This window comes from Saccopteryx leptura, chromosome 11 (genome assembly GCF_036850995.1).
Source record: "Saccopteryx leptura isolate mSacLep1 chromosome 11, mSacLep1_pri_phased_curated, whole genome shotgun sequence".
Taxonomy (NCBI): Eukaryota; Metazoa; Chordata; class Mammalia; order Chiroptera; family Emballonuridae; genus Saccopteryx; species Saccopteryx leptura.
The window spans coordinates 74,780,286-74,794,181 of record NC_089513.1 but is presented as its reverse complement, the minus strand read 5'-3'; the positions used below and the strand labels follow the sequence as shown (position 1 = coordinate 74,794,181).

At 46.6% G+C, this 13,896-nt stretch overlaps 1 non-coding gene across 1 annotated transcript; it reads left to right on the top strand.

Annotated features, from left to right (window-relative positions):
- The first annotated feature begins 13,601 nt into the window (after nt 1-13,601).
- TRNAG-ACC (transfer RNA glycine (anticodon ACC)) lies at nt 13,602-13,677 on the top strand. The gene has a single exon. It is a non-coding gene; the product is annotated as a tRNA-Gly (tRNA).
- Nucleotides 13,678-13,896: the final 219 nt, after the last annotated feature.

Genomic DNA, 13,896 nt, shown 5'->3' with positions numbered 1-13,896 from the left:
GAGTCAGTGACTGGGCGTCCATGCTGGAGTTCTTTCAATATTTTGCTATGTGGCATCATTGTGCAGACACAGGGCAAGAAAGGACAGAAAATATCCACCTTGAACGTAGGGAAGTCGGCAAGAAAAGATAATAACCAAGGAAAAATAGGGGGGAAAAAAAGAACACAGAACAAGAGTTGAAATTTTACATGTCCGTTTCATTGATAGTCCAATGAAAAGAACAGTTTTGGTTTTTTTTTTAAACCTTTTTAACTAAGTGCAGCATTCACTGTCTAAGTGAGCTCCTTACGGGGGAAGGAAGCAGGAAGTAGGTCATAAGCAGGTAGAGAAAAGGCTTGGTTTGACGGCACAGTTCTCACATTGGGCAGAAATCCGAAGGCGTCGACTTGAACAGGTTCTGCTCATACCAGGTGCCGGGAGAAAAGCCCAGGGCTGTCTGCAACCACGATCAGTCTCCAGGAAAAACCCCGGGAGTGAAGCTACACTCCTTCGGGCATTTTTCCTGCAGTTTCTCAGGCCCTACTCTGGCTGCAGGACTGGGAGAGGCTCAAAAGCAGGCGTTCCCAACATTTTTCAGTCTGCAAATCACTTAAAAAAAAAAAAAAAAGAACCCAAGAGGAAGATATATGATACTGAAATATAGTCCGTGCTTGGAGCCAGACACGACTTGAGCTCTTGGCATGGGCACAGCATAAAGTAGCTTTAAAAAATACTGCAGAACTCGATAGCTCCCCGTTGATTTGCACAGGGCTATTTCCTTCGGCGCTGTGCTCGTCTGCATCTCCCTGTGTTTGTTCTGTGCTTGCAGTCGCTCGGCGTGACGAGAGCCAGGGTCTAGGCTGGGGAATGATTTGACTTGGTGATTTTTCTGGACTCACGAAGAGGAGGACAGGGGCGGCTGGCAGTGGGTCAGGCCCAAGTCAAAGGCTCCCCTGAAATTTATGACTGACGCCATAATGCTTTTTTCCCTTTATCTATTTTGGAGGGTTCGGTTATGAACTGGATGACTGGCGTGTAGGTTATGGACTGCCAGAGAGCTACAGCCACCTGAGATAACCTCAGAAGGTCCTAGAACTCCAAGACAATTCTTTTATTTTTTTTGTATTTTTCTGAAGCTGGAAACGGGGAGAGACAGTCAGACAGACTCCTGCATGCGCCCGACCGGGATCCACCCGGCACGCCCACCAGGGGGCGACACTCTGCCCACCAGGGGGCGACGCTCTGCCCACCAGGGGGCGATGCTCTGCCCCTCCGGGGTGTCGCTCTGTTGCGACCAGAGCCACTCTAGCGCTTGGGGCAGAGGCCAAGGAGCCATCCCCAGCGCCCGGGCCATCTTTGCTCCAATGGAGCCTTGGCTGCAGGAGGGGAAGAGAGAGACAGAGAGGAAGGAGAGGGGGAGGGGTAGAGAAGCAGATGGGCGCTTCTGTGTGCCCTGGCCGGGAATCGAACCTGGGACTTCTGCACGCCAGGCCGACGCTCTACCACTGAGCTAACCGGTCAGGGCTCCAAGACAATTCTGGAGGAGTCCAGCTATCACGAGTGTGACGTAGCCACTCGACAGGATCGAGAAGGGACGGGCTTTCCCATTTCCTGCCGCGGCTGCAGTGCTGGGATTTGAGGGGTAAAAAAAAAAAAAAATCCTCTCCCTGTCTTGGAAGCTGAAGTGTGTATTTTATCTATTTGAATATTCACAATTACAGAAGGGATGCTACTTGGGTGTTTTATAATCCAACTTTCAAGTTTTAGAACGGGGAACCTGAGATCCACGGAGGGCAAGTAGTTTGTCCAATCTGGAGTTTCCTCCAGAAGTGTGTAAAAGTAGCACACAATCAACATAACAGGGAGTCTATAAAGCCTGGGGCAAAAAAAAATCAGAAAAAAATAGACAGACTGTAATGTGTTTCAGTATCTGCTATGTAACCCAAAATATCTTGGATTTTTTTTTAACAGCTTATGCAAAAAAGAAAATTGAGTCACAGGATTAATAGCCACTATAAGAAAAAATATCATTTTGCAAAAGTACAATTAGCAGGCAATATTAATATTCTGATCAGACAGGACTCTCTCCTGGGAACTACTTCATAAAAGGACTACCTGCCTGGGGTATAATGAAGAAGCTCTTTTACCAATCCTGAAAATGGATGGAACTGAATTTCAGAGAACGGTTCCTTTGATATTGACTGATGGCTCCCCACCAAAGCGCAATTAAGTGAAAGTTATTCTGTTGGGGACCAGGATGATGGTACCCTGCTCTCGACTGGTCTGTCTGGATTTTGGAAACACGAGATATATGCTTAGCAAAGTTAAAAATCATTTTCTCTAGGATCAATAAAATATTAACAGTAGTTGGCATGTTTGACAAGCTATGACCTTCTCATATCCTGATGTAAGTCAAATGCCTCGCTGAAAACGGCTAATTTTAAAATCCATTTTCAACAGCTACATGCATCGTGTACAAAGAAGAAGAGCAAGTCAGCGGCTAGCACAAAAAGCTCAAGAGAAAATGAAGATAGAACATTTTCACCAGCCAAGAATCGAGAGATTAGGTTTAATGATAAAAGCAGTGAAGAATTAGACATTGAGAGTCAAATATGTTCCCACATATGTTCAGGGGGTTTCGTATTTGCATTTAATGCTATAGGCATGGAGCAGATTGAAAATTTCCGGCGAATTTCATTTTGGAAGAATTTGAAAGCTATCGCTCATATAGACTGACCTCCCCTCTGCTCTGAGAGATCTCTGAATATAATTTTTCTTAACTCTTAGCAATGCAGAGAGAGAGAGAGAGAGGGAGGGAGGGGGGAGGGAGAGAGAATTCACCCCACTACATTTCTCTAGCCCATTCATGGTTCTGTGCTTTTCCTCGCTACAAGCCAAGTTCTTTTTTCATTCTAGAGTAGTGGAATACCCAGCTCAGTGAGTACTTCATAGCCCGGAGCAGCTGCCAATGCTGTAGGATGCCGTTTCTCTAACATCCCATACATAACCCAGAAGTCTTCCTGGTGCTGTCTCACATGACTTCCCAGATCGGATTACTTCTCACCATCTTTACTACACTCGTGAAGTCACCATCAGCTCTCACTTTCACTATGTCAGAAATCTTCCAACTGATCTTTCAGTCTCCACACTTGTTCCCATCCCCAAACCCAAGGCCATTCTCCAATCAGCAGGCAAAATGATTTTCTTAAAATGTGTGTCAAATTCTATCATTCCTTTTTGTATAACCTTCCCAAGACTGTCTCTTGTCCTTGTAATCTAATCCCCAATTCTTACTGCATCCCTCAAAGCTCTCCCGTTTTGTGTCTCTACGTTGTCCTTCTCTCTTCTCCTGATGAGCCAAGTGGTAGATTTCTCAGAGATTTTGTAACTGTAGTTATCTGTGCCCGAAACCTTGACATGTTGGACTGTTTACCATTTGGGTCTCAGTCGAACCCCCAGCTCTTTGGAGAGGTCTTTCTGAAAGCCTCAGCAACTTTCACCATTTTCTTATGACCCTATTTGGTTTGCCTCTGAAGTTTTATTATTTGAGTATACGTGATTGCTGTCTGCCTTCTCTTTCTAGATTGTAAAACTGATGCGTGCAGGGACCTTAACCTGCTCAATTCTGTATGTGCCGTAAAGCAGTGCCTTGCATCAGTTAGAGAACTGGTGAATGAATCCATGGATAGGAAAGGATACTCACCATCTAACCACAGCTCTGTGGGTGGAGAGTGAGTAGGACACGTGCAAGATGAGATCATCAAGAAATAATCACAACAACAATAACTCTGACTGGGCTTTGTTGTCACCAAAGGGAAGTATGTCATAGTGGTTTGGGGAATAAGAAAGTTGACCCATATGGGCACGTGGCCCTTGAACTTGGCATCACACCCACCATTTTCTCTTCTATGAGCTAGTTACTAACCAATGAACCTAGAACTGGCAAATTCGGTGGGATGTTTAATACTTTATCTTTACATTTCTGTTCAACTCCTCTGGTTTTAGGACATAGTGTCCATGAAGAGTAATAATAAGACTTTCTCCACATTGGTTCATGTCAGGATTCAAGACCAATACAGCCTGTGTTGATCTTTTCTGGGGTTAAAGACCTGCTGAGGATGTGGTTGACTCCTGGTTTCCTTCCTGATGGTCTTCTGTTCTCTCTGCCCAGAAGGGAAGGCTCTTGGGTCACGGGATGTGAACCTGGCGAGGTTCTGACGTTGACTTACACAGCTCCATGATTTGTAAACCAATTAGGAGAGCTACACAGCTCATTAGAATCCAGCTGTAAACTGCTCTAGGTTGTTGACATGGAAGTAGAGTCTTCTTTAATTCCATGCACAGCTAATTTCTGATGAAGCATTTGTCTACAACCTGGCATTATTAACCTTCGGGGGGAAAAAATAGGCTATTTGGGTAGCGCTTAAAAATGTACACGTGTGGCGATGTCAGGGTATAATAAATGGTCATTAGCTCTAACTGCAGTCTTTAACAGAGCTAACAGAAAATTTATATAAAAAACATGATTACCTTACATTTACTTAGCACTTTCTCAAATGGATTATGCTACAGACTAATAAATGATCAGTTAAGGATGCTATTCATTAGCCCAAAAGGCAGTTTGAAGCATCGAGCTCGCTCAGTGCTGGTGGCGGGGAGGACCCCAGGTGGTCTCCGCCAGACATTCCGCCTTTGTGAGTCAGTATCTGGGGGATGAAGACGTCTACCAGAGTGACGCCAAGTGTCTTGTCTGGGACAAGACAGTGACGTCACAGGTGCTGACATGGCACCTCTAGCTTTTATGGTGTATCCCTCCTTTCCCTGGTGCTCGCTAGTCTTTGCTTCAGAGTTCGTGTGGCTCCCCCTTCCGTGTGGGGTATTTTCTCCCGTCCATCAGCAGGACCTCAGGGAACACTCTCTGGGAACCTCAGCCTCTTATTTTGCATAGCAATTAGAAGCAGAGGTTCAAGCCGTGGACTGTCTGGGTTGCAATCTCAGGCCCGCCCCCTTAGAGCGTGGTTCCTGCTGTGCTCGTCACTGGCCCTCCCTGTGCCTCAGTGTCCCCGTCTGCACAATGAAATAATAGCAGTGTCTCTGTGGTAAGGTTTGGGGTCCGTCCGGGTTAAATGAGTTTAAATCCGAAAAGCTGCAAAGCCTTTGCCACATGATAGATGCTCAATAAATGTGAGCTCACTCAACGTGTTTCAGCTTTCATTATGGAAATTCAAAATTTCATCTTGAATTTTTTGAGGGGGGGTGGGGGGAAGGAATTTCAGACATTCCTGTGCGGTAGGAGTTATACATCTTTGTAGCGATTTAGGAAAGTTAACATTTTCTGAAGTGGAAAGAAATAAAAAACGTAGAGGTGGAAATGTACTTTTTGTGAACGGCACGGGACAAAAAGACATGGTGTGTCAGAAGAGGTTGGTCAGATCAGGGCTGCGGGGCCCTCTCCGGAGGGTGAGGACTGTGGACTGTGAGTGAGACCCTGCCAGGTTAACAGGGGTGGTTCGGGGAACTCTTTCCTTGGACATTTCCTGTCTCTAGGTCGGAAGGGCAGAAATGCACTGCATTCTTTTTCAGTGTGGCGTTAACAGCCCCTGTCGTTCTACCATCCCCGGGATGCGCTTGGGAAGGGTGGGTGACCGAGTAACATCGGGATTACCGAACTGCTGTTAATACACGTGGCTCAGACCACCTGCCGCCATCTGGTGTGCCGTTTCCCGCAGCTCAGCATAAATATCGTCCCGTTTGTAGCCAAAGGAAACGTTTTCTTTCTATTGGATCGATGGCTCTGCAATGTGGTCTTAATTGCGGTTTCCACAGAAGAAACCAACAAAGGACAGAAATTTCAGGAAATCTATCTATCTATCTATCTATCTATCTATCTATCTATCTATCTATCTGTCTATATCTCTTGCTTTCTGACTATATCTGTCTAGCTATTGATAGGCAATCCTGAAGAGGTAATTGAGTACATACAACCTGATGGGATGGTGTTTCTTTTTCCTCTCTCCCTTTGGACGTGCTCTACTATTGGACTAAACAAAAATCCTGCTTCCTGAGCACGGTGAGTCCTTCCCTACGGCTCTCCTGCATAATTAAAATCACAATTCACCCAAGAAAATCTGTAAGAAACGTTAGAAAATACTTCACGGCGACCTCTAGTTTTGCCTTCCTAGACTGAGAATCTCCAACCTTTCTCTGTCCTCACCCCAATCCAGAACCACATCTAATTTACACCATGTGCTGAAATTTCCAAATCTTTTTTATAATTTTGTGGTTTCCTGGTGCTGTTTTTATAATTAGAAATCCTCCCCTCACTTGTTCTTTTATAAAACTACCTCCTCCCTCAAATGGTGTGTAGAGTGTCCCGTGCTCTGTGACGACTTCTCGAACATTCCTGCACCTCGGAAGCCCACCGCCCCACCCCCAGGACTTACCACGTTGAAGTACATTAATTTACTTGTTTTCTGCGCCTGAGCAACCCAGCCGTAGGACCCGCGTCCCAGTTTCCTTTGTATTTGTAGTGATTGATCGATTCGAAGGTTTTAAGGTTTCATTGCCAGCTGGGCTCTCAGAATATCTTGGTGGTCCTTGGGTCGTCCCTACTTCTGTGGGGATTCTCAAGTCCCTGGGTCCTTCTCCTTCCTCTCACCCTCTCCTCCTCCACCCCCTGCCCCCGCTGACCACTCCTTGCCCTCGGGCAAGTGGCGTGGAATTCACCAAACTCAAGTTCCGCTGTTACGACAGCACACATCCGGACCTCATACATTTGGCCCTTGGTGTCGCTCTGTTCTGAGGCCACGCCTCTCACTTTGTGTCATCTGACGTTCTCACAACCACCCTCTTAAATCACCCAATCGTCCCTTCCATCTGTTTTTCTCTCCCTTTCTGTCTTCAATAGTACTTCCTTTCTTCACCTCTAAGACAAAGTGAAACAGATACCAATCTTTAGAATGAAAACAAAGGTTGAGTGAAAAATCCAAACCGCTCGCTGAACCTCACCTTCCACGTCCTTCCGCTCTCCCTCCTTCCCTTCCGAGCCACTTTTAACCACAGCCTTCACCCTGTCATGTTCTCCATTCTCTTCTGAACCCGTGAGCGGCTCTTGTCTCTACTATGCTCACGGGACTCTCTTGACCAGGTCAACCAGCCTGGCTCTGGCGCCCTCTCTTCAACCAGTGCTCGTCCCTGAGTGACTGAGCAAAGAAGAGAGCCGTTCTGTCTCGATTTGCATGTCCCTCTCTGTGTGTCTCCTGGATGCTGCAGCCCCGGAGGGCTCTGTATTCTTCCTTACCCACTTGCAGGACATCAGTGTACCTACCACCGGTCTGATGACGGAGCCCAAGCTGGGATCTCTGGCCCACGCTTTTCTTCTTAGGTGGAAGCCCCATTTCCATTACTTAATGAAATTCTATAAGCCAAAATAGATCTTTATTTTTCTGTAATCACATTTACTGTCTAGTGGCAGAAAATTTCAGGTGGGTTTCAGCCGATTTCGAGTCGCCTGAGATTGCTTTTGGGTCAGGAGCATAAAGAGATGTGTTCGGTAGGAGGGGTGGCGGACTCTCTCTGCTCTCTGCCCGTTCTTGCTGACGTCTGCTTTGTTGCCTCGTTAATGTTGGTTCCTGCTCATCGGCGCCTGTCCTAGTGGGCACCTGCTGAGAATGGCTGTATTTCTATTTGGTCTCCGGTACCCACCCAGACAGATCGCGCTCTAGCCGCTTATAACTCAAAATAGATCGCTTGGCCCTTTGTCATTAATTTCTGAGCCCTTCCCAATGTAGACAGGGACATTTTCTGATGCTCTTTCCTGTCAATCGGCAGACAGGGAAGATTGATGACTTCATTTGTATTCTGCTAATGCTAAACTAACCTGGCATAGGTCTTTAGCTCTTCACTGCTCATAAATGCCCAATCTGGGTGATTTATTGTCTTCACTTCACCCTTCCTCCCCCCAAAGCCTTCAATCTAGTGTAGAGGCAGGGGGTGTCCTTCTCTGAGTCCCACATAGTTTCATATCTCTTTTCCTCTTCACCAGCACAAGAAAACCATACTCTCTCTCTCTGCTGGGCGGAAACAATGAGCTGGGACTACACCCAGGTCCCCTACATTAATTATTTGAGGCTTAAACCTTATGTCCTTCATAAGGCTTGCTTTTGAGCCTCGCAGTTTAGGGTCTCACGATTTTAAAGGTTTGCCATCAGAAACTTCATACTGTGTATTTCAGAATTCTATTTGGGAACAAGAAGCTAACTCTTTGCATGGGGTAGTGTAGAATTCCCTCACTGGGGTTGGAGCGAAGGAGAGAGGCATGCTTATTGTTTCAAAATATTATCTCCCCAGTTCCATTCGTGAACATCTGGATTGTCTCAGTGTCCCCTGGTCTTTAATGGGAGAATCACCTTTTACCTTGTTTTATGGACTCCCCCTGCCCCTGACTCTTACTGGACCAGAAATGTGACAATTCTCATAGGAAAGGTGGCTCTAGTTGGCCCTTTCTTCCCTGTCCTTTTGCTACCAGTTCATTTGATTCTTTCCTTCAATTAGTTTCCATAAATACGTATTAAGTTCAGGGAAGCTTTCATGACTTCTTCTTGAGGTAACTATGACGAAATCTTACCAGGTGTGCCTGCTACTAACTGCTGTCCACAGCAGCCCATCCTGCGGCTTGCTGTAAGGGATGTCCCTGCCCCACAGAATCATTCCTGGGAACAGACCGCTGGTGGACACCACTGATACCAAAGGAAATGCAGGTTTCAGGGTTTGGCATGGGGATTCTTATAATACGACTTGAACATACATATGATTTACACATACGGGTCCTTGTTCTCCGGGTCAGGGCTATCTCAGAACTGAACATATCTCTGTTCCCCAGAACACTGGGCTCTTTCCTGGCTCAGCACGTTGGGGATGAGTTTCCCCTTGGCTAGGCATGCCTTATTCTCCGCCTCTCCCCTCTGTCCTCTTACTTTCATAAAACCTCCAATTCTTCAGAATTCTGACCCACCTACCATTGCACTTCTGCTCTGCGTTAAATGACTGATTATTTTACTCTCAATCTGCTTAGAATAAGTTTCTCGGGGCGGGGACTTCTTATTTCTCTTTACTTTTACCTTCCTAATACTGTTTGCAGTGTCTGCTCCATAAATACGTATTAAGTCAGTGGTAGTCAACCTGGTCCCTATTGCCCACTAGTGGGTGTTCCAGCTTTCATGGTGGGCGGTAGCAGAGCAACCAAAGTATAAATAAAGAGATAGATTTAACTATAGTAAGTTGTTTTATAAAGATTTATTCTGGCCCTGGCCGGTTGGCTCAGCGGTAGAGCGTCGGCCTAGCGTGCGGAGGACCCGGGTTCGATTCCTGGCCAGGGCACACAGGAGAAGCGCCCATTTGCTTCTCCACCCCTCCGCCGCGCTTTCCTCTCTGTCTCTCTCTTCCCCTCCCGCAGCCAAGGCTCCATTGGAGCAAAGATGGCCCGGGCGCTGGGGATGGCTCTGTGGCCTCTGCCCCAGGCGCTAGAGTGGCTCTGGTCGCAACATGGCGACGCCCAGGATGGGCAGAGCATCGCCCCCTGGTGGGCAGAGCGTCACCCCATGGTGGGCGTGCCGGGTGGATCCCGGTCAGGCGCATGCGGGAGTCTGTCTGACTGTCTCTCCCTGTTTCCAGCTTCAGAAAAATGAAAAAAAAAAAAAAAAAAGATTTATTCTGCCAAACTTAGCAAAAATCTGACATAAAATACTTGGTAAGTAATTATTATTATATACTTTCACTTGCTGTAACTCTGCTTTATAAATTTTATAAAGTAAAGTTACTTCCCTACTTTATAAATCACCATTTCTGTGGAACCGGTAGGCGGTTAGAAAATTTTACTCCTAACAGAGACACAGAAGTGGGCGGGAGGTATAAAAAGGTGGACTCCCCCTGTATTAACTGAATAAACATAGGCCCCCTAACATCAGTCTCTGTTTCTCTTCTAACACTGTCTGTGTCATTGCTTCTCTCTTCACGGATTAATACTTCCTACTTGGTTTATAATTTTTGCCATTTCCATAGCATCTGGCATAGTTGGTCCCCCGTCCCTTTGTCGTATTTGAAACTTTCCCTCCCTTTGGCTTCCCAGACGTCATCCATTTCTGTTCCCCCCATGATTCTGGCTGCTGCTTCTCTGCCTCCTCTGAAGGTTTTATTCCTCCTGTAATATTTTGCCTCAACTCCTTTTCCTCCTTCCCCTCTTCTTTCTAAACTGTAAAGACTCAGTGCTAGTCCTTGTTCCATTTTCCATGTGTCTGTATTTTTGGTTTGTAAATGAAAAATTTCTTGCTGGCAGTAGTCGGTCCCTCAACCTCGAAACAATGCTCCAGGCGTGATTTCATACCCAGCCATCCCCAAAGAGGGGGCTCTTGATCCTCACTGGTCCACAGTCCCTGGGGCTGACCTGCCGTGTGACCAAAAGGTTAAGCGCAGTTGAATAGATTCTTTCCTTCAGTTAGTCTCTCCATCACCTGGAGCTGGTGGAGGAAGAGCATCCCTTCTCTCTCTCTTGTCAGAATTCTTCTCGCTTTCTCACAAGGCTGGGAAGATTGGATAGCTGGCTCCATTCCCTTCCTCTTCACACACTTCATCATCGGGGCATTCCATCTGCAGCAGTCTTCTGCTTTTTTGCTCTGATTCTTTTTATTGGTTGTTCTGTGTATACCTTTCTCATCCATGTTTTTCTCTTTTACTACAGAAATATGTAACCATAAATAATAGCAAGCACTTTTAGTGATTTTATTAGGCTGGTCATTTTTCTGGCTGACGTACACACACACACCGCCACTTAATCTTTGCAACAACCCTTAAAGATAGATACTATCAATATCTCCAACTTGCTAGAAAACTGAAGCACAAAAATATTGTTACTTGCCGGAAATCACACAGTTAGGAAGTGTTAAAGTCTTTAACAGATTTTATGCTGTCCATTAATCACCTTTTACCTTGTTTTATTGTTTTATGGACTCGCCCTGCCCCTGACTCTTACCGAACAGGAAATGTGACAATTCTCATAGGAAATGTGGCTCTCTAGTTGACCCTTTCTTCCCTATCCTGAAATTGCTCATTCATAAAAACATGGAGGATTTTTTTTTTCTCCCTAAAATACTATCTTTAACAATTCTTGTAGTTTCAGTCTGCCGGTGATGAATTCTTTCAGCTTTTGTGTGTTTGAAAATATTTTCGTTTTGCCTCCATGTTTTCCAGGTATGTTCACTGGGGGATAGCATTAAAGATAGATGGCATTTTTACCCCCAGTTCTTTAAAATGTTGCTTTCCTGTCTTCTCAACTTGTATCCTCTGTGATGGGAACTCTGATATAATCCTGAGGTCTGTCCCTCTCCGGTCACATGTCCTTGTTCTCTGGCTGCTTTTAAGATTTCCTCTTTGTCACTGATTGTGAATCAGTTGTCAGTGTCATCGGGCAAGTCAGATCACTAAAGGGTCCAGATTTCTCACCTGTCGGATGCTGACATCGATGTCAGGATTGTTAGGAGGATTGTATATACCGTGTCCCCTCTTTGCTCCTAAGGAGCACAATGCACAGTGAACACTCAATAATTCTGACCTTACTCAAACTCGTTTATCTCTTCTTTTTCCCATTATCTTCCCATTCCTCTGCTCAGTTTTTTTTTCCTCTTTATCTTGCTTTTTTGGATTCCTCACCAGAATAACTGCTGTATCAAATACAATCAAGTAATCACAAGTCAGGAAGGAGTCATTTCATAAACATCAGCAGGGGAGATACCCCACCTGAGGCCAAATAGGTGGGTTGACTGAACTTTTAAAGCTCTGGCTGCCTAGGACCCAGCTTTTCTACGAGGAGCAGGAGCCACAAGGAGGGCCTCGGGGAGATGCCCAGTCGTCATCCAAAGCATTCACCATCCTCGGAGAGGTCAAAACGCAGGACACGCTCAGGCACACCACCAAGTGGAGCAGAGACTGTCTCTCTCCGTTCCTGGAGGAATGGATTCCTTCTACATTTTGGAAACCAAAGCTTTACAGATAAACACTGTGCTTTTCCCCCGGCTTTGTATTCTCTGGACTGCATTCTAAATGTCTGAAGTCAGCTCACAGAGAAAAGGAATCTGTGCGCGAAGCCGCACAGTGACCATAGCTTTCTCCGGAGTCCGCCCACCGCCCGCCTGTCTCTCCTGCCAGTTCTGTCTTCCTTAAGTGAGCCTCACAGACGTGGATGGTTCCCCGTTGGCCCATGAATCGAGTCCAAGGGTCTCAACTGTCTTTTGAGGCTCTTTGCAGTGTTCTCCCTAAGACGTGTTCCCATACTTATGTCTCAGTGCCGTCCCCTCTGTCCGCTGCATTTCAATTAAGTGGGACTGTTCGCCCCCCAGCTGCTGCAAGCGGCTGCAGTCTGTGTGCCGCACAAACGCAGAAGGGTACAGGGTACAGGAGCGGAAAGGCAGCCGGTCCTCTTGCCAGCTGCACGCTTCGGCTTTGGAGGTTGTGTCTGCTCAGTGGGGTGCCTTTTCCTCCTTCGCACACAAATGAGGTAAGCGGAAGATGGCCCTCTTAATATTCACGGAACATACCTTACTATGTCCGGCACCTGTCCTTACACCTGTTTCATATCTTCTGTAGACTCCTTACCTCTTTTTCTGCCCAGTAAATGTCTTCGCATCGAATCCACTGCAGCTGTCAAACTTGACTGGTGACCTCCCAGGAGTCCCGACGTTGATTATCTTTTCTGCGGTCGTTTATATGTGACCCTCCCTCCTAAGTCTCTTCCCTTGGTCTCTACGTCATGTCCATTTCTTTCGTCCAAACGTCTGACCAGTCATGTTTGGGTTTCTCCCACCCCACCTCCTGGCCTGACCCTTACATGTTATTCTTTCTCTGTTGTTTGTTGTTGTTTGTTTGTTTGTTCCATCTTTGCCTTTTTCTGCATTGGTCTGCCGGTTCTGCCTGGTCAATCTCATTTTTTAGCATGCCTTCACTCTCATGTAGGTCTTGATTTTAAAATCTAAATAAACAATATTGACATCTTCCTTGAGCTCTAGACCTTTGACTCCTGCAACTGCCTACCTGGACATCTCTTCCCAGCGAGCATTCCAAAAACACCGTGCCTGAAAGAGTAGAGCGTCCGCCTTCGATCCCTCTCACCCACCTGTGTCCCCTCTCTCAGATCCGGGCAACACCCTACTCCAGCACCCCACATTATCCATTGTCCAGTTATCCTGTCCCCCATCCCTCCTCCTGACAGTCACCAATCATCAGGGCAATGCCGCTTTCGAACGATCCTCATAATTCTTCCCTCTTTTTTATCCCGGCTGCTATTGCCGAATTCACCCTCTTTTGGATCGACTATTGCAAAGCCCTCCTAACTGTCATACATTTCTTGGGCTTCTTGGTATTTCAGTCCATCTTCCACATCACTGCTTTGGTTATTCTTCTAGAACGTTGTTCAACCATTTAATCACCCTATCCCCGCATCAGATGAAGAAAAGAAAACACTGGTGAGTTGGGTACCCTATTTCCTCAACACAGGGTTAGACATGTCACACACATACACTCACACACATATTTTTTCCCCCTATGTTTTTTCTCTCATAGAAAGTGCACAGTCAGCCCTGGCCAGTTGGCTCAGCGGTAGAGCATCGGCCTACCGTGCGGAGGACCCGGGTTCAATTCTCGGCCAGGGCACACAGGAGAAGCACCCATTTGCTTCTCCACCCCTCCACTGCACCTTCCTCTCTGTCTCTCTCTTCCCCTCCTGCAGCCAAGGCTCCATTGGAGCAAAGATGGCCCGGGCGCTGGGGATGGCTCTGTGGCCTCTGCCTCAGGCGCTAGAGTGGCTCTGGTCGCAACATGGCAACACCCAGGATGGGCAGAGCATCGCCCCCTGGTGGGCAGAGCGTCGCC